Source organism: Triticum dicoccoides, chromosome 4B, assembly GCF_002162155.2.
Source record: "Triticum dicoccoides isolate Atlit2015 ecotype Zavitan chromosome 4B, WEW_v2.0, whole genome shotgun sequence".
Taxonomy (NCBI): domain Eukaryota; kingdom Viridiplantae; phylum Streptophyta; class Magnoliopsida; order Poales; family Poaceae; genus Triticum; species Triticum dicoccoides.
The window spans coordinates 201756238-201775291 of record NC_041387.1 but is presented as its reverse complement, the minus strand read 5'-3'; the positions used below and the strand labels follow the sequence as shown (position 1 = coordinate 201775291).

Genomic DNA, 19054 nt, shown 5'->3' with positions numbered 1-19054 from the left:
GGTTTTCACATAAAAATCCGTGTCTCTCTGTCTCGTTTATTTCTCGTTATTATCTAACATCCGATATGGTGCAACCCTACAGGGCAAGCAGATGGCAATGGAGAATATTTGAATAGATATGTATCCTTTATCCTCAAGTCAGTATCTATTCTTCTCGATTCTCCGATATGGTGCAACCCTACAGGGCGAGCAGATGGCAATGGAGAATATTTGAATAGATATGTATCCTTTATCCTCAGTTTTCCCACCGGGCACTGCCGACTAATGTACAACTTTGCATCTTGGGAATCCAGGTTCCAGCATGATTTCGATCAGTTCCTGGCTCCTCAGACCTTCAAAGGGCAGCACTCTTTTGATCACAAATGCATATCTGACGCCAAGGCACCTAGAGAGGCGAGACGAAATGCTGAGAGAAAATATAAAAATATCTTTCAGTAGGAACGAAGAATCACAATAAGCTAGATAGTGAAAAAACCACGATACAATCAAATATTTTTATTATTTGAGCCTGTGATATCATCAGGCACATCAATTACAATGTCGACTGAGCTTCATGTACAATTCTCACTAGAGTAAAGGCGGCTACATTCTAAAGGCGAAACCTTCCTTATCCTCAGGAGACCTCCTACAGCACCCAACGTGTCTACATTACATGAAATATTTACACAAAACACAAAATAATACTCCCTCTGTCCCAAAATATAACAACGTTTTTAACACTACACCAGAGTCAAAAACGTTCTTATATTTTGGGACGGATGGAGTAGTATACTGTACAGTTTACCCTCAGCTAAAGGGTTAGATAGATTCCACGGGATATCGCTCCTGTGGATATCTTGATAAGATGATAGCTCCATCAACTTGAAGAATGTCACCATAGGCTGAGTTGGATGCGCCAATCACAAATTGACAGGTTCCCCTTGAATCAGCATGTAGGTTAACACCATAATACTCGAGATGATCTGCCACACTTCTCCCGTAGACCGATCTATTCAAGCAAGAACAAAGAGTAAGGAAAACAGGAGGGGCATACTTTTACAACAAATGTGAGAGGCATGCCAATTACCTGCTGCAGGTTGGGTCCTCGCCTGAACAATCGCAGACTATCTCATTCCTTGTAACCACATTTCCTACTATGGTCTCACGAAGCCAAACCTGAAGACAGATAAATGTGCAACAAACATATAACTTAGAAACTATAACTTAACAAACACTATCTACAAGACCATCAATTTACTGCGGAATTCTTTTCAAGTAACAGCATTGACCTCTCTTGCAAAGTGGTGATATGTCCATTCGCCTAGGTAATAAAAGTATGGTGGCAAATGTGGAACAATGTCATTTTCATGGGTCACGCGGATTGTTCTTGGAACCTGCTCGTTGAAGTATTCAGCAAAAGCAGGATTGCCTACCCGAGGCTGTCCAAAAGTTATGAGCTGAACTTTGTGTGACCCCCATTTAACCTGGAAAACAGAAGGGGAGAAATCAGTTGACTGAATCTCATATACCTAATATAATAGACAGGGTTTTATTGTGAAAAAAAGGATAGCTTCATCCTTGCTTTGTTGGATTTACATTCAATGTGAAAACTCATGACCCACATTGGACATATGAAATAGTTTAGATCAAAATCGGAATTCAGCTGTTTATGGCATGGTTTGAATTAAACTGAAAACTAATCCTGCATGTACTTCCATAACATCCCACAGAAAGTACGCAGAATTGAGGATAAACGTCCAAGTAACACACGAAGATACAGATTGCTCAAAGGTACTTACAGAGAGATCAAGGGCACAAAATGAAGCTAAAACCCCTCCCATAGAGTGACCTACAACATTTATGGGTAGTCTTCCATATGCCTTCCATGCCCACTGAACAGATTTCAGGATCTCATGCCGCAGAGTTGTATTATAATATGCAGAATAAAATCCATGGTGGACCTGCAACATGAGAAAGAAAACATAAGGTGAATAAGTAATTTCAAACCCATTTATATTTCGTAAGAAAATAATAGAACATTGATCGGTGGAGACAGGAGAGATACCATTGCATCTGGCATGCCTGGATAAGTTACATCTAGCTGCTTCCAGAAGAGATCTTCAATCCAATTTGAGGCACTTCAAAAGTAAATTTTGATGTTGGAATGAATGGTTATTAGCAATATATTATGTATTATATTTTAAAGTAAACACTGTTATGTCTAGAAACTATTCGCTAGAACAGACACAGATGAAAGAAGTGCTCACATGGTATAAATTTTGGTAGGCAGTAAGTTATGTAACATAACCAGCAATTATTTGTACCTGTGTTATTGGGTGCCTCTAAAGGCAATTATTATGGATCGTGGATCAGGGGCAACTCCAACAAAAGCCTGCTCAAAAGTATTACTTTTATATATGAGCATAATTGTCATTTAAAACAGCATGCAAGAAGATCATGAGAAGCCGTGAACACAAAAATAACGAACCTGTAGACATTTCTCTACATCTACAATGATCTCTATCATCTCAAAACCCTGTGTTAATAATCAAACAAAGAACGTAGTTATGGCCAGTTTGTACAGGCAGCATAAGAAGCCAAGTCTAGTTTCTGTCTCATGGGTTGTACCGTCGTGCGACCTTCACACCTTGGACAAGTCCATGTCAAAAGTGAGGTTAGGTCGGATGTATATACCTGGAATTCATTTAGGCAAGCCAAGTCATAAAAAGAATTTTTGAGTCATGCAAGGATATTCCCGTCACAGAACTTCTCTAGCTAGGAGTTTGAGGAACTAAGTTCTTAAACAAATTACGTGCTAGTATATATGGTTCAAAGAGGAACTTACAGCAGATGCATATTCAACAAGAATATGAGCAAGAGTACTATTGTAAGAGTAACCACCATCAGATTGCTTCATCCTGAACTCTGCATTGCACAAAGAAAGTGTAAACAACTTGATGCTACATTATGCAAAACAATGAAGGGCTTTGTGATGTCCAGCAACGGTAGCAATTCAAGGAATCTACATATCAGATATTAGTGTTCGGTTTTGTGATGTCCAGCAACATTTTCCAGTCTCAGCAAGGATAAGGTAGCCCACTGATCTCACCTTTCATGCATGGTTGTTCTCTATGAGATTTGCACATCTCCAAGCAAAGTCGCTGGAATTATCTGTAGTTAGTATTATATCAAGGGGTGCATCGCTTCCTACATTACTGTATTGCTTGGTGGCACGACAGTAAGCAAGTGAAATATGCCAAGCAAACATCTGAACTTGAGAACGCATGAAGCATCTGAACTTTACTGTCCCCAACCAAATATCCCACAGATTACACGAAATCTGTTGCTCTAGCAGTCCCTGCACTAGAGTTTTGATCTCCCCTTAGCATACCATTCATCAACTCCTGCCCAATTAACTTTAAATTTCGCTAAATCACTTCTATCTTGTCCCCTTCTCGCATTGCTCCCAGCACAGCCGGTGGAACTAATAACTCCTGAATCTCGCTCGATTTTTCCTCAACCCCAACCATAAATCCGGCGGAACCAGCTACAATCATGGCACGGAACCACGCGCACCGGGCACGCGTAGCAATGAAGCGTTTCAACTACGGAAGCAAGATGAGACTGGGGAAAAAGTCAAGAGATCGTCACCTCCTCCTTCCACCGCCGCCGTTGCTGCGTCCGCGGGAGAGAGCACGAGAAGAAAAAGTCCCGTGAGGGCCAGCAGCACCGCCGCCCGCCTTAGCGGCGCCATCGCCGACGTCTCTTTCTTTCCCTCTCTCAGCAGCACCAAACGGAGACGTGTGATGAGCAAGAAAGAGGACGGGAAAGTAGGAGCAAAAATTAGAACTTTCTTACGAGGATTGTTACGTGAAACTGAGAAACGGTTGACAGGGACTCGTTTTCGTTTTACACGTCAGAGCACTACGGGTCCATGCAGAAAGAAAATGAGATGTTTTGTTTTTTGTCTATTGTTTTCACGGGTCTCTGTGTTCTTTATTAGGCCTGCGTCGCACGGAACTTTAAGCATCTTCCAGCCAGGCCTGCTAGAAATGTCTAAATCGGCAGTTTTTTCAGAGCCAGACATGTGGGTGGCGGCGGCTACACGGGAGAAGCCACGCTCGAGAAGTCGGGTTGCTTCCTGAAGCGCCGCCAATAATTACCCCCACCTTCCCTTACCGCTCTCTCTCCCCTCTCCCACTCTCACAGGCGGTGGCGGCGTCCAGCGGATCGGAGAATAGCAAGGCGACCACGAGCATCTGCAACATCACCCGCGGCACTTCGGCAATGGCGATAAGCACTATTTTGACGTCCTCACTTACTATTTTTCATTCGATCTGCGTTCTAGGGGAATGGGGAATGGGGGTAAATAGCCATAGGACTGATCATAACATCATCATGAGTTCCTAGTGGCGATGGATTTTTAGGGTTCCAATCCGGATTGAATACAAAAGGAATGGGGATTAGGGGTTAATCTTATACAGTAGTTTCTAATCTTTGCCCCAACGACCCTGGAGGCCGTTGGAGCGGCACGTGCCCTTGGCCTTGTTCTTGTCCTCTGGCTGGACCACCGTCTCGTCGTCCTCGCCGGAGTCCAAATCGATTGGCAAAGTACAGTGGCCTGGCTCCGACGCCCTGACAACCATCTCCGCCACTTCTTCTTCCTCCACCACTTTGTGTTGTTCATAATGCCATAAACTTTGTGCTCTTCGTAACGCAGATCAAGACGAAAATAAGGATAAGAAGGTGATGCCTCCCATGGACAAGGGCAAGGAGGTGGTGCCGCTCTTGGAAGTTGTGCTAGCCACGCCTGAGGAGATGCCGCCCACGGACGTCGACGTGGTGCCGGAGGAGCCCCCAGTGGCAAGCGCCGAAACTACGGGCTACCATGAGAAAGGTGGGACAACTCACTTCTGCAAGATGATCCTTGCCCCGAAGCTCGAGTGCATACCAATGCCTCTAGACGTCACCAAGCACTTCCCAACCGTGCCGACATAGTTCAAGCTGAAGACGAACACCAGCTGCTCATGGAGGGTCACTGTGAGGCTGATGAACGGCAGGGTCACCCTCAATCAGGATTGGGCCACCTTCGTCGCCGTCCATCAGATCAAGATCGGGTATGGGGTGACCTTCAAGTTGCTGACTTTTGACACGCTCAAGGTCATCGTCTTCGACGACGACGACGTTGAAGTTGTGACCAAGTGCGGAAGGCATAGGGTAGCTCTCCGTTGCTCCAGTTGGTTTAGTATCGACTATATCGTATTTACTTTGGTTAAAAACTGCTGTCTTTAAGTGTGGTACTATGTTAAAAATTGCTCGCTATGGTTTCGAACTGTGTTAATATGCTATCTCTTGTGTATCGTTGGGTTGGTCTACACGCTCCTGTGTGCTGGTAACCTCACCACCTCGCCGAAGAGGTTACCAGACAACAAGCGTTGCATGAAACCAAATGCCTTGTATTTCCGCCTAAACAAGTGGGCAACCAAACAGGCCACCTCTCATTACGCCTCACGCAGGCTAGGGGGTATGCACGCAAACAAACAACATGCAGATGTTGGGTTTTTACCTATTTTCCCTCAGCCAGGCCCAACTGGGTCAAGCATGCAATGCAGGCAAAGGTTTCTACAGAACCAAACATGCCCTAGGTAACTAGATGATACCCTACACCGTTACTACGGGAATTTGTAGTGATACATGAGCTGGATTTATGGAGTAGGTAAATAGTGAAACCATCTAATGAAATATATAAATGCATGCCTATTTGAACCCTTGATAGGATGATATGAAAAGTCAGAGAAAATTGTGGTATGGTTGATAAGTGCATTGGTAATATACTGATGTATTGAAAAATATCATTGATTGTATTAAGCTTGATTAATGATAAATATTCATATCACTCATACCTTGGTAGTTCTGTATTGAGTAAGAACTTGCTCCAAAAAATTCAAGATTGCCACATTAATCATTATTTATCGTTGGATAAGTGAACATTACTGGGTGCACCATGCTAACAATTCAGTAAAGCTCTTACTTTCCACTTTCTCAGTGGCGATCGGAAAATAAGTGTTGTTCCCATACCACATTGAGTGAATGGTCCAAGGTACATGCAACATATTGTGCAAATTGATACGTCTCCAACGTATCTACTTTTCCAAACACTTTTTCCCTTGTTTTGGACTCTAACATGCATAATTTGAATGAAACTAACCGGACTGACGCTATTTTCAGCAGAACTGCCATGATGTTGTTTTATGTGTAGAAAAGAAAAGTTCTCGGAATGTCCTGAAAATCCACGGAGGCACTTTTTGGAAAATATAAAAAATACTGGCGAAAGAATCAAGACCAGGGGGCCCACACCCTGTCCACGAGGGTGGGGGCGCCCCCTCCCCCTGGGCGCGCCCCCCTATCTCGTGGGCCCCCTGGACCTCCACCGACCTCAACTCCAACTCCATATATTCACGTTCGGGAAGAAAAATCAGAGAGAAAGTTTCATCGCGTTTTACGACACGGAGCCGCCGCCAAGCCCTAATCTCTCTCGGGAGGGCTGATCTGGAGTCCGTTTGGGGCTCCGAAGAGGGAGATTCGTCACCGTTGTCATCATCAACCATCCTTCATCACCAATTTCATGATGCTCACTGCCGTGCGTGAGTAATTCCATCGTAGGCTTGCTGGACGGTGATGGGTTGGATGAGATTTACCATGTAATCAAGTTAGTTTTGTTAGGGTTTGATCCCTAGTATCCACTATGTTCTGAGATTGATGCTGCTATGACTTTGCTATGCTTAATGCTTGTCACTAGGGCCCGAGTGCCATGATTTCAGATCTGAACCTATTATGTTTTCATGAATATATGTGTGTTCTTGATCCTATGTTGCAAGTCTATAGTCACCTATTATTTGTTATATTCCGACAACCCCGAAGTGACAATAATCGGGATACTTCTCGGTGATGACCGTAGTTTGAGGAGTTCATGTATTCACTATGTGCTAATGCTTTGTTCCGGTTCTCTATTAAAAGGAGGCCTTAATATCCCTTAATTTCCGCTAGGACCCCGCTGCCACGGGAGGGTAGGACAAAAGATGTTATGCAAGTTCTTTTCCATAAGCACGTATGACTATTTACGGAATACATGCCTACATTACATTGATGAACTGGAGCTAGTTCTGTGTCACCCTATGTTATAGCTATTACATGAGGAATCGCATATGGCATAACTATCCATCACTGATCCATTGCCTACGAGCTTTTCACATATTGTGCTTCGCTAATTTACTTTTCCGTTGCTACTGTTACAACTACTACAAAAACCCAGAAACTATTATCTTTACTTTTGCCACCGTTACCTTTATTATCATACTACTTTGCTACTAAATACTTTGCTGCAGATACTAAGTTATCCAGGTGTGGTTGAATTGACAACTCAACTGCTAATACTCAAGAACATTCTTTGGCTCCCCTTGTGTCGAATCAATAAATTTGGGTTGAATACTTTACCCTCGAAAGCTGTTGCGATCCCCTACACTTGTGGGTTATCAAGACTAATTTCTGGCGCCGTTACCAGGGAGCATAGCTCTATTCTCTGAGTCACTTGGGATTTATATCTGTTGATTACTATGAAGAACTTGAAAGACGACAGAACTACGATTTTCCCCTCAACTACGAGGGGAGGTATGGAACTGCCATGTAGCTCTACACTAGATTCTCATTCTGTTTTGAGTAAGCTTGCGACACCTAAACCTGCTACTGCTATGAATTCTGATATGTCGCATGTTATTGATGATGCCACTTCTGCTATGCATGATACTTATGATGAAACTACTTCTGTGTGTGATACTACTTTGCCATTAGGTGAATTTCTTGATGAACAACTTGCTAGAGTTAGGGGGAATGAAATTATTGAAGATGCTATTATTGATGATAGTGATGATGAAAATTCTTCCAATGATTATGAATTGCCTGTTGTTCCTGAGGGTTATGTTATGAATGAAGAAGCTGCTAGAGCTATATTTGCTTGCAATGATAGATATGATCTTAAGAAATTATTAGCTAAATGGAAGCAGCAGTCTCTTAATGCTAGAATGAAACCTGACCCTGCTTTTGCTACTTCACCTACCTGTGTTACTGATAAGGATTATGAATTATCTGTTGATCCTGAAATTATTACTTTAGTCGAATCTGATCCTTTTTATGGCCTTGAATCTGAAACTGTTGTGCCACATCTTACCAAGTTGAATGATATAGCCACCCTGTTTACTCATGATGATAAATCTGTCTATTTTTATATCCTTAAGATATTTCCATTCTCGTTAAAGGGTGATGCTAAGACTTGGTATAATTCTCTTGCTCCTGGTTGTGTGCGTAGTCCCCAGGATATGATTTATTACTTCTCTGCTAAATATTTCCCTGCTCATAAGAAACAAGCTGCTTTGCGGGGAATATTTAATTTTGTGCAAATCAAAGAAGAGAGTCTCCCGCAAGCTTGGGGGAGGCTTCTCTGGTTACTTAGTGCTTTGCCTAATCATCCTCTCAAGAAAAATGAAATACTTGATATCTTTTATAATGGACTAACCATGCTTCCAAGGACTACTTGGATAGTTGTGCTGGTTGTGTTTTCAGGGAAAGAACTGTCGACGAAGCTGAATTACTATTGAATAATATGTTGACTAATGAAAATAATTGGACTCTTCCTGAGCCAATTCCTGAGGCAATTCCTGAACCAATTTGAGCCAACTCCTGAGCCTATTTGTAAACCCACTCCGAAGAAGAGAGGTGTTTTATTTCTCAGTCCTGAAGATATGCAAGAGGCAAAGAAATCAATAAAAGAAAAAGGTATTAAAGCTGAAGATGTTAAGAATTTACCTCCTATTGAAGAAATACATGGTCTTAATATACCGTCTGTTGAAGAACCACATTGTCTTGATAACCCGACATAGGTAGTAAAGGTAAATTCTCTCTATAGATATGATTTTTTATGGAATATTTGAGGATTTTAGGCACTGAAAACACTGCAGGAGGGGCAAGCACCAGGCCACGAGAGTGGAGGGCGCGCCCACCCCACATGGATGCGCCCCCCTATCTCGTGGGCCCCTGGTGGCCCCCCTCCACTTATGCCAGCACCCACACACTTCATCTTCTACTCAAAAAAATCCCCATCCAGCTCAAGCACGAGTTCTAGCTCATTTTGCTGCGATTTTCGATCTCCTTGCTCAAAGCTCCATTCACAAAACTGCTTTGGGATATTGTTGCTTGGTATGTGACTCCTCCATTGGTCCAATTAGTTTTTGTTCTAGTGCTTTATTCATTGCAAATTTTTGCTGCATAGGTGACCATGTTCTTGAGCTTGCATGTTAAATTCATGAGGTCCCAAGCAATTCTAATGCATGATATAGGCTCTAGGTACTTGTGGGAGTAGTTGCTATCAATCTTGTTTAGTTTTATTCACTTTTATTTTGAAGTTACTAAAATTTCATAAATTTTCAGAAAATGTTAAGGAAATTTTTGAGGGGCTCTTCTAGCCAAGGCTCTCAGGAAAAACAAGCCAAAGAGAAGGAAAAAGCCAAGTTTAATCTTCCTCGCTTAGAGGAAGTACGGTCGTGTGAATGGACATGCGAGGATTTCTTGAAAGAAGCTGGAATTCATGAAGATTTTTATTCTTTGATCGAGAATGCAGGCCTCACCGGTTTCATCAACGACTGGATCGATCAGTATCTCTTACTCACCAATACTTTCGTGCAAATTTTTTATTACTATCCTAAGAAGTCACCGCCTGTAGTATCATTTCATTTATATGATGAATTCAGAGAAATGTCTTTATGTAATTTTTGCGCGGTGTGTAGGATACCTTATGAGGGAGAATTAGAGGAACCCCATCGTAAAGATGTGGATGGATTTGTTAATACTATCGCTGTAGAGGAGCCAAAGAAGGGTTCCGAGGCAAAAATCTCTAGCATACACTTTCTTGTTTTATGCTACTTTGCCATATTTGCTAGTAGATGCTTGATTGGTCATGGAAATAGTGGAAACTTTAGTGTTCCTGATATTATCATTCTTCAACATGCCTTGCTTGGAGACAATAGTTTTAGTATGGGTGCCTTCGTTGCTAAATGGCTAGCCCTGAATCATACAAAAGGCCCCATATTTGGAGGTATCTATGCTTCACGTCTTGCTAGACATTTTCAGATACCCATTAGGCACCATGAGAAAGAGGAGAAAAAATTGCCTCCTCACATTTTAGATTACAAGAGCATGGTGGCACACAAGTTTATTGTTGAAAACGAAGAGAAGATGCTCTTGTATAACCTTAGATTTAATAAGAAGCACATTGAGACTATTATTTTGCCTGCGCCTCTGTTGTTTGATTTGCTTGCAAATAAATTTCTTGTCACACCGGAAGTGGTGTACAATCATCGAGCTCAAGCTTTCACTACAGAACCTGAACCTGAGCCAGAACCTGCACTGGACCCTTATCATGCATCATCTGTCCAGTGGGATCCGGAGATGACCAACCAGTGGTATCCTGATTACACCTCCCAGTACACCGAGGAGAGTAGCGGCGGTCCTTGGTATTAGACCAACTTAGGCCAAAATCCTAAGCTTGGGGAGTACGTATTTCTCACCGACTTTACATTCATGTTCACACACTAGTCATCGGTTCTCATGCTCTTTCATTGTATTATCCATGTTAGTTTAATTTTCTTTTTCACTTTCTTCTTGTGTGTTTGTTAAACCTTAAGAAAAACCAAAAAAATTAGTTAGTTAATATCCATGATTGTAGTAAAATTAAAATGAAAACCAAAAAAGATTTCTAGTTCTTCTTCTTACTTGTTGGGAGCTTTCCCATGTAAATAGTTTTATTTTATTTTCTTTCCTTTGGGGGTCGAGAAGACCATATTGAAAATGTTTAGTGGCTCTCACATGCATGATTGTTTATTTAACTTAGAGCCCATATAACTTGTCTTCTCTCTCGAGTTGAATGCTTGCAGATTCCAGCTTAGTCCAATGCACGTGCACTCTTATTATTATACACATCGTTCAGTCGTGCAAGTGAAAGGCAATAATGACGATATATGATGGACTTATTGAGATAAGAAAAGCTGGTATGAACTCGACCTCTCTTGTTTTTGTAAATATGATGAGTTCATCGTTTCTGAGTCAGCCTATTATGAGGTAAACATATTTGCAATGACATTTAGAGATTATAGTTGCTTGTGCCATGCTTGATTAGCTATGAGTTATAATGGTTTACCTTGCGTGCCAACATCCTATTAGAATGATTATGATGTGTTATGATGGGATGGTATCCTCCTTTGAATGAATTGCGTGACTCGACTTGGCACATGTTCACGCATGTAGTTGAAACAAATCAACATAGCCTTCATGATATTTATGTTCATGGTAGATTATATCCTACTCATGCTTGTACTCGGTGTAAATTAATTTTAATGCATGTTTATGACTGTTGTCGCTCTCTCAGTTGGTCGCTTCCCAGTCTTTTGCTAGCCTTCACCTGTACTAAGCGGGAATACTGCTTGTGCATCCAAACTCCATAAACCCCAAAGTTGTTCCATATGAGTCCACTATACCTTCCTATATGCGGTATTTACCTGCCGTTCCAAGTAAATTTGTATGTGCCAAACTCCAAACCTTCAAATGAAATTCTGTTTTGTATGCTCGAGCAGCTCATGTTTCAACTAGGGCTGCCTATATCTTCCATGCTAGGTGGGTTATTCTCAAGAGGAGTGGACTCCGCTCCTCATTCACGAGAAAGGGCCGGTAACCGGGATGCCCAGTCCCATGATCCAAAAGATCAAAACAAATCAAAATAATTAAACAAAACTCCCCCAGGGCTGTTGTTAGTTGGAGGCACTCTTTGTTTCGAGCAAGCCATGGATTGATGCTTGTTGGTGGTTGGGGGAGTATAAACCTTTACCATTCTGTTTGGGAACTGCCTATAATGCATGTAGTATGGAAGATACAACCATCTCATAGTTGTTGCGTTGACAACAAAAGTATGCCGCTCAAAATGTTATTCAATCTCTATTTTAAAATCGAGCTCTGGCACCTCTGCAAATCCCTGCTTCCCTCTGCGAAGGGCCTATCTATTTACTTTTATGTTGAGTCATCACCCTTCTTATTAAAAATCACCCGCTGGAGAGCACACTGTCATTTGCATTCATTACTATTGATTTATATTGGGTATGACTTGACTGGATCTATTTTACCATGAATTACAATGTTTAGTCAGTCCTTGATCTATAAAGGTGCTCTGCATTTATGTTTTGCGGTTTCAGAAAGGGCTAGCGAGATACCATTTTGTTATATCATGTTATGATTATTTTGACAAAGTGTTGTCATCCGAGTTTTATTATTATGGCTTGCCGTCGGGGAAAACTGATCCACTAACACCTATGGGGCCGGCGGACCGGGCCCCTTTCGGTTCGGCGGGGGGCGGAGGTCGCACGAAGAGCAGATCGAGGCAAGGCACACGAGCAGTTTACCCAGCTTCGGAGCTCTCCGGAGAGATAACACTCCTACTGCTGTTTGTCTGGTTGTATTATCTGGTGTTCTTGCTCTCGAGCGAGAGAGTGTGATGTTTTCTGGGCTACGAATGAATCAAAGCAAACTGTCCGAACCCCCTCTATGTTGCGCATGGGCCTCCTTTTATACGCTAAAGAGGTCACCGACAGGTGGCAACGCAGAGGAGGGTAAAAACGTAAAAAGCGAGGTAGTTGATACAGTTGCTTGTAAAGTGCACCCTACCTAACCCTGACGGCAGGGGACAAGGGCATTAAATGCCCGTTTGAGTCGCCCGAACAGTGCAGAAAAGGACCGTTAGGGGTGCCACCGTTCGCCACGATGGCGATCTTGTCAGCTTCGCATGCCACTGCGCACCGCTGGCTGCACAGCCTCCCGCCACGTGCGCCCGAAGAGGCCCCCAGAGCGACACGTTGGTGGATGCGCTGGAGCGTGGGCGCAGAGTGGCCGCCTGCCGCGGCAAGCGCCTTGCCGCTGTTGTTATCTCGCCGGGTCCAGAAGCTCGTCGCTCACCGGGCCTCGGTGTACCTTGTTTAGTCTTCCCGGCAAGCTCCTCTTGCCGGGGCCTTTTTGCCTTGCCGGAGCGTGTGGCGCGTCGCGGCAAGTTCCTTGGAGGGCCTTGGTTGGCCTTCCCGGCAAGCTCCTCTCGCCGGGGTCTTGTCTCCTTAGCTTAAATACTTTGTTCTTGGATGGCTCCAAGGGAACCTTGGGGGATCTTGGCGTTCGCCCGGCAAGCCTTTGCCGCGGGGTGCTGCAACTGCCCGTGCACAAGTTCGGGGTACTAGGGTACCCCTATTCTAGTACACCGACAGGAGCCCCCGGGCCTGGGCTAGACACGGTGCCGAGCACTGTTGGGCTAGGCCCAAGACAGGGCACGGGCACACGCGGGCTGGGCCACGCCAAATCTTGTTCTGTATCCACCGCGCTCTCCCATAACGGCACGCGTTGAATGCGGCATCGTGGGAGAGATCGTGGGTGGTTGTTTATTTGGAAGGCCGAAACGTCCGCCCCGTCCCTCTTTATAAGCAGAGGAAACAGAGGCAGTTCGTTCCCCCTCGCTGGTTGCTGCTACGCCTTCTTCACAAACTCCGCCGCTCCCCCCTTCTTCTCGAAGCCGAGAGAGCAGCGCTCCGCCCCCCCATTGCCACCAGCATCACCACGCCGTCAACCTTCCCCACCACCTCTGCCATGGCCCCGAAAGCCGACAAGGGAAAGGGTGTGAAGTCGGCCGAGGCGCAGCGGCTCGCGGTGCTGCAGAAGGAGCGGGCGATCTTCACCCCCCAGCTCGGCGTGCAGGAGCTGAGGGAGTACTTCTACCTCTTTTGGGCGACGGAAACGCGTGCGCATCCGCGCACGAGGGTACTCCCGGCCGCTGCCTCGGAGTTGGCTCCAAATGGGTATCCGTTCTTCCCGCTATTCTTCTATTGCGGGCTCTGCCCGCCCTTCTCGGAGTTCTTCTGTGATATTATGAACACATATGGCTTCCGCCTCCTTGACTTCACCCCCAATGCTGTCCTGACCATGGCAGTTTTCGCACACTTGTGCGAAAACTTTGTCGGAGTCCACCCTAGTGTAGCCCTTTTCTGCCACTACTTCATACCTCGGGTAGAGAGAGGAGAGCCGCTTGCCGGAGGGATTGCTTGGATCTCGAGAGTCGGCAAGAAGGAGGCGTACTTGGAGGGTGAGCTCCGCAGCAAGTGGGAGGAGTGGAGAGCGGAGTGGTGCTGGATCGTCGAGGAGAATCCGCAGCCCTTCACTGCCGTGCGCCAAACTCCAATAGTGCGCGGCAATGACTGGAGCAACGTGGCCCCGGAAGACGAGAGGCTGAAGATCGCCATCACTAGGATTCTTCGCCTCAGGCTTGCCGGGCTCACCGTAGGTGCTGTCGGGGCACATTTCCTCCGCCGCCGCATTGCCCCCTGCAGGAGAGGGGGAGGCCCGCCTGGGAATTCAAGAATTCTGCGGACATCATGAGGCTGCGGCCGGGCCTCAACTACAACTTCACCGTCTTAGAGTTGGACGGAATGCTCTTGGAATTATTCAAACGCGACCCCCAGCACCCATTCACACTGCCGAGGGGCGTAGTTCCTTTGTGCAATAACTCTTCGCTTGACCGGATCCGCGCCATGATGCCGTTGTGCGATTCACACGGCATCGTCCCAACTTGGCAAGAGCTTGCGGATGACATTGTGCGAGCGTTCTTCGACACCTTGGAGGAAGTGCCGGTCCACGCTGACGAGCAGAAGAGCCTCACCCGTGACACCACCGACGAGGAGCTGCAGCTCATCGCTACTAGGGCGGAAGAGGCCGCGGCCGCAGCTGCTGCGGGTGTGTTTGGGTTTACTGTGGAGGAGGCGGAGGCTGCAGAGGCGGCAAACCTTGCCGAACGCGCGGAGTTCATGGGCGAGGAGGAGCCTGCCGGTTCCGAAGCCGAGCCGAGCGAGGCCGGCGAGGAGGAGGCTGAGCCTTCAGAGAACTTGCCGCAGGCGGAGCCCCCGGCCCCGCCAAGGAGGCGCCTTCGCAGGGCTGGGGACGTAGCGGGGCGGCATCTGGCTCCACAGCCACCAAGCCGCGCGACGCGCTCTACCGCGGCAAGCAATGTTGCCGCGGGAGCGCCTCACGCAACAGCGGCAACTGGAGCGGGATCTTTCCGGGCCACTGCCACTGCCCCCGCCAAGCGGGCAAGGGATCCTACTCCTCCACCTTGCCGCACCGGAGGAGGGCCGGACTTCGATCTTTCCGCGCTCAGCTCCGACGAGGAGGAAGAAGAGTGAGTTTCTTTGGTGCTCTTATAATCCTTCAATCTTGTTGTTTATATCTTGTATCTGACTTGTTCCAATCTGGACTCCTTTGTTTTCAGAACACTGGCCCAGAGAGCGGCCAAGAGGGCCAAGGCCGCGGTGATCGTCATCGAGGATGACCCCATCGTGTCAGCAGGCGGTGGGCCCGAGACCACCTTGACGGACCCGGCAATCACCCCTCAGAGCAGCCCCCAGCGCAGCCCCCAGCGTAAGTTCATAGTTTAGCCTTCTGCTGCTGGGCACGCTTGAGTGCTTTTTCCTTTGTTGATATCTTGCTTGTTGACTTGTGCAGGAGCAGAGCAGCCTCATCAGGAGCGCCCGGAGGCCGGTCCCGAAGTGCCACCTGCTTCGACTGCGCCGCCAAGGGAGGAGTCCCCGGCAAGGGAGCGCTCTCCGGCAAGGGGGGACTCTCCGGCAAGGGACGGCACTGCTGATCCTGCGGCGACCGAGGCCGCAACTGAAGATCTTGGCGCAGGTAATCCACTTGCCCAGAAACTTTCCCTTGGGTTCTGCTTCTTCCGTTTTTCCTTTCTTGGATTTTTGATTGCTTTTCCTCCCTTGTTCGTTCTTCAGACCCATCTTCGGCTGAGCCAATGGAGACAGAGGGCGCCGACGAGGAAGGTGCCGGTGCTGATGAGACGGCCGGCGAGGAGGCCGCCGGGGCTGCTGCTGCGGAAGCCGACGAGGGGTCGGGCGATCGCACTGATGACCCTAAGGCCGCAGGAGCGCCGGGCGCTGCGCCGACCGCCGAACCCTCTGCCGCTTCTGCGGAGCCGGGCTCCGAGGAGCCCCAGCCCGGCGCCTACTTGAAGGCCGGTGACAATATCTTCATCAAGCTACCCTGGGCGTTGAGCTCCAGGGCACCGGTCGAGGGGGAGACTTTTGACGGGGAGGTGCTCGCCTCTGCTGGACTGTCATTGGTTGACGCGCCCGGCAGCAGCAGCAGCGAGCCTGAGGAGGAGTAGCTGCTGCGGAAGCTGCTGTCACTCTACCGCACCCGGCAAGCCAAGCTGGCTTCCCAGGAAGCGCTTGTCGCGAAGGCGGGAGTTGACATGGAAAAGCGCGCGGAGGAGCTCCGGGGCCAAAATCAAGAAGCTCTCCGGTCCCTGGCGCAGGAGCGGGAGCGAGTCGACGAGGAGCGCACGGCCTTTCTTCTCGAGAGGGCCGAGGCTGAGGAGGAACAAAGGCTGGCTGTCGAGAAGCAGTCCGCGCGGGAAGGTGAACTAGTGCAGCGGAAGGCCAACCTCGACAGCTACGAGGAAGAGCTCGCCGAGCGTGAGCTAGCACTTGGCGGGGCGCTCAAGGAGGCAAAGGACGCCGCGGCAACTGCAGAGGCCGCCAAGAAAGAGCTAGAGGAGAAGGTGGCGCAGCTGGAGGCCGATATTGGGAAGAGCGGCGAGGAGCTTGCCGCGCTCAAGCATGAGCGTGAGAAGGATGCTGCCACCCACGGTGAGCTGCAAGGCCTTCTCGCTGAGAGGGGCAAGGAGCTCAGCGCCGCCAAGGATTCGAAAGCAGACCTGGAGCTGAAGCTGGCCACACTGACGCATACGCTGGAGGCCACCAAGGAGCGGGAGAAGACCTTGTCGGAGAAGGTCAAGGCCGACGCGGCGCTGCTGGAGAGCATTGCAGTTACCCAGAACTCGTTCAGAGACACTTTGGAGCACTGGACCGAGGGTCTGGTGAACATTGCCGCAGTCATCAACGAGGAGCTGGCGCAGCTGGGGATGGAGGACTTTGGGTATCCTTCCGACAAGAGTCTTCAACCCAGCGCCAAGCTTAGCCTATTCTTCAAGGGCGTGGCGACGGCACTCCAGCGGCTCCGGGAGAGGATCCCGAAGCAGCTGGCCGACGAGTCGCGCAAAATTTTCGCCGGGGTTCTCCAGAAGGTGCTGATGAAGGTAGCCTTCCGCAATCCAGGCCTCAGCTTCACCAACGTCCTCAGGTCCTTGCCGCCTGACGCTGATCTGGATGCACTCAAGGCCCTTGTCGCACCCATTGTGGACAAGGTGAGCGAGATCAAGAGAGTCGAGGGCGGACGCGTAGATTAGGCCGCCCATTCCTTCCTTTCCCTTGTCGCTGCTGATCATGTTATGAAAACAGTCTGTTAGAGCTGCGACAAGTTATCTTTGTAATATAACTTTATTTCTGTTATCAATTGCAATGTTATTTCCTCTACTACATTCCTTCCTTTGTATGTTTTTACCCTACGCTTCTAGGGAACTTGTCGGCGCAGGCGCCCGAGCCGCGAGCGCTGAGTGCGGAACTTCAGCAGCCTGCTGGCGGCACTGCTTCCGACAAGAAACCTTGTCGCGACTAGATGCAGCACGCTTAAGCTGTTGAGCAGACTCGAAACAAAGTAAGGGCGCAACTAGCCACGAGTTGGTTCCTCCGCGCACAGGTTTTCCATACAAAGCAGGGTCGTTCAAGGAAGATAACTCAAAAATTTAAAAAGTGATTGCTCAAACTTTGGCAACTTAGCTTTTCTGTCATTTGCTTCCCGGTAAGGCAAGTCTTCGCTTGAACGACGCCTGGCCCATACCACAATCTTCTCCTTCCCCCCGGCAAACTTGTGTGCGAGAGAACCTTCTTTTCCTTTAAAAGAAAAAGAAAGAAGAGAAAATAGTAATACGGAGCTCTTCGGCTCGTTACTGCTTACCGGATGTAGGTGCTGCACAAAGTGTGAGATAATCGCACGCAAGAAAGGAACTAACGCATGAAATGGACAAGCTGTGCGGAGCACATGGGGTTTTACTTATGCACGGGATCTGCGCCCGGCTTTGCACAAAGGATTACATGCAACAGCGGCAAGACTTGTACAAAAGGTGGTCGCCGGAACGGGTTCCGGCAACCGCGCCTTATGGGAAAAACTTACGAAGATGTTCTATGTTCCAGGAGTTGCTCACCGGAATGCCATCTTCGGTCTCAAGGCGGACAGCGCCAGGCCTTGTGACTCATCTCACCCGATAAGGGCCTTCCCACTTTGGCGTCAACTTGTTGGAATTCTTGGTGGACTGAACGCGCCGAAGAACAAGGTCGCCTTCCTCGAAGCTTCTGGCTTTAACTTTGCGGCTATGATAGCGGCGCAAAGCTTGCTGGTATCGAGCAGCTAGTACAGCAGCCTGAAGACGATCTTCCTCAAGGAGCAGCGCGTCGTCTTGCCGCAGCTGTTCTTGCTCAAGCTCATCATAAGCGAGCACTCGAGGTGATCCGTATACGAGTTCCGTGGGGAGAACTGCCTCTGCTCCATAGACTAGAGCGAAAGGTGTCTGGCCAGTGGCTCGATTTGGCGTCGTTCTGATCGACCAAAGAACCACCGGCAGCTCCTCGATCCAGTTCCTTCCGCACCTGTGCAGCCTGTCGAAAGTTCTGGTCTTGAGCCCGCGCAACACTTCGGCATTTGCCCTCTCTGCTTGACCGTTGCTTCTTGGATGAGCAACAGAAGCGAAGCAGACCTTGGCACCAAGGTCTTGGACGTACTGCATGAAGGTGCGGCTCGTGAATTGCGTGCCGTTGTCGGTGATGATCCTGTTAGGGATCCCGAAACGGCAAACAATCGACCTGAAGAACTTGAATGCTGATTGTGCTATCACCTTCCTCACTGGCTGCACTTCCGGCCACTTTGTGAACTTGTCGATTGCGATGTACAAGTACTCAAAGCCCCCGATAGCTCGGGGGAAGGGGCCGAGGATATCGAGCCCCCAGACCGAAAATGGCTAGGATAAAGGGATCGTCTGGAGAGC

General features: G+C 47.8%; 1 pseudogene; it reads right to left on the bottom strand.

Annotated features, from left to right (window-relative positions):
* Window positions 1-488: 488 nt before the first annotated feature.
* On the bottom strand, window positions 489-3801 carry LOC119295774 (annotated as a pseudogene).
* Between the last annotated feature and the right edge of the window lie 15253 nt (window positions 3802-19054).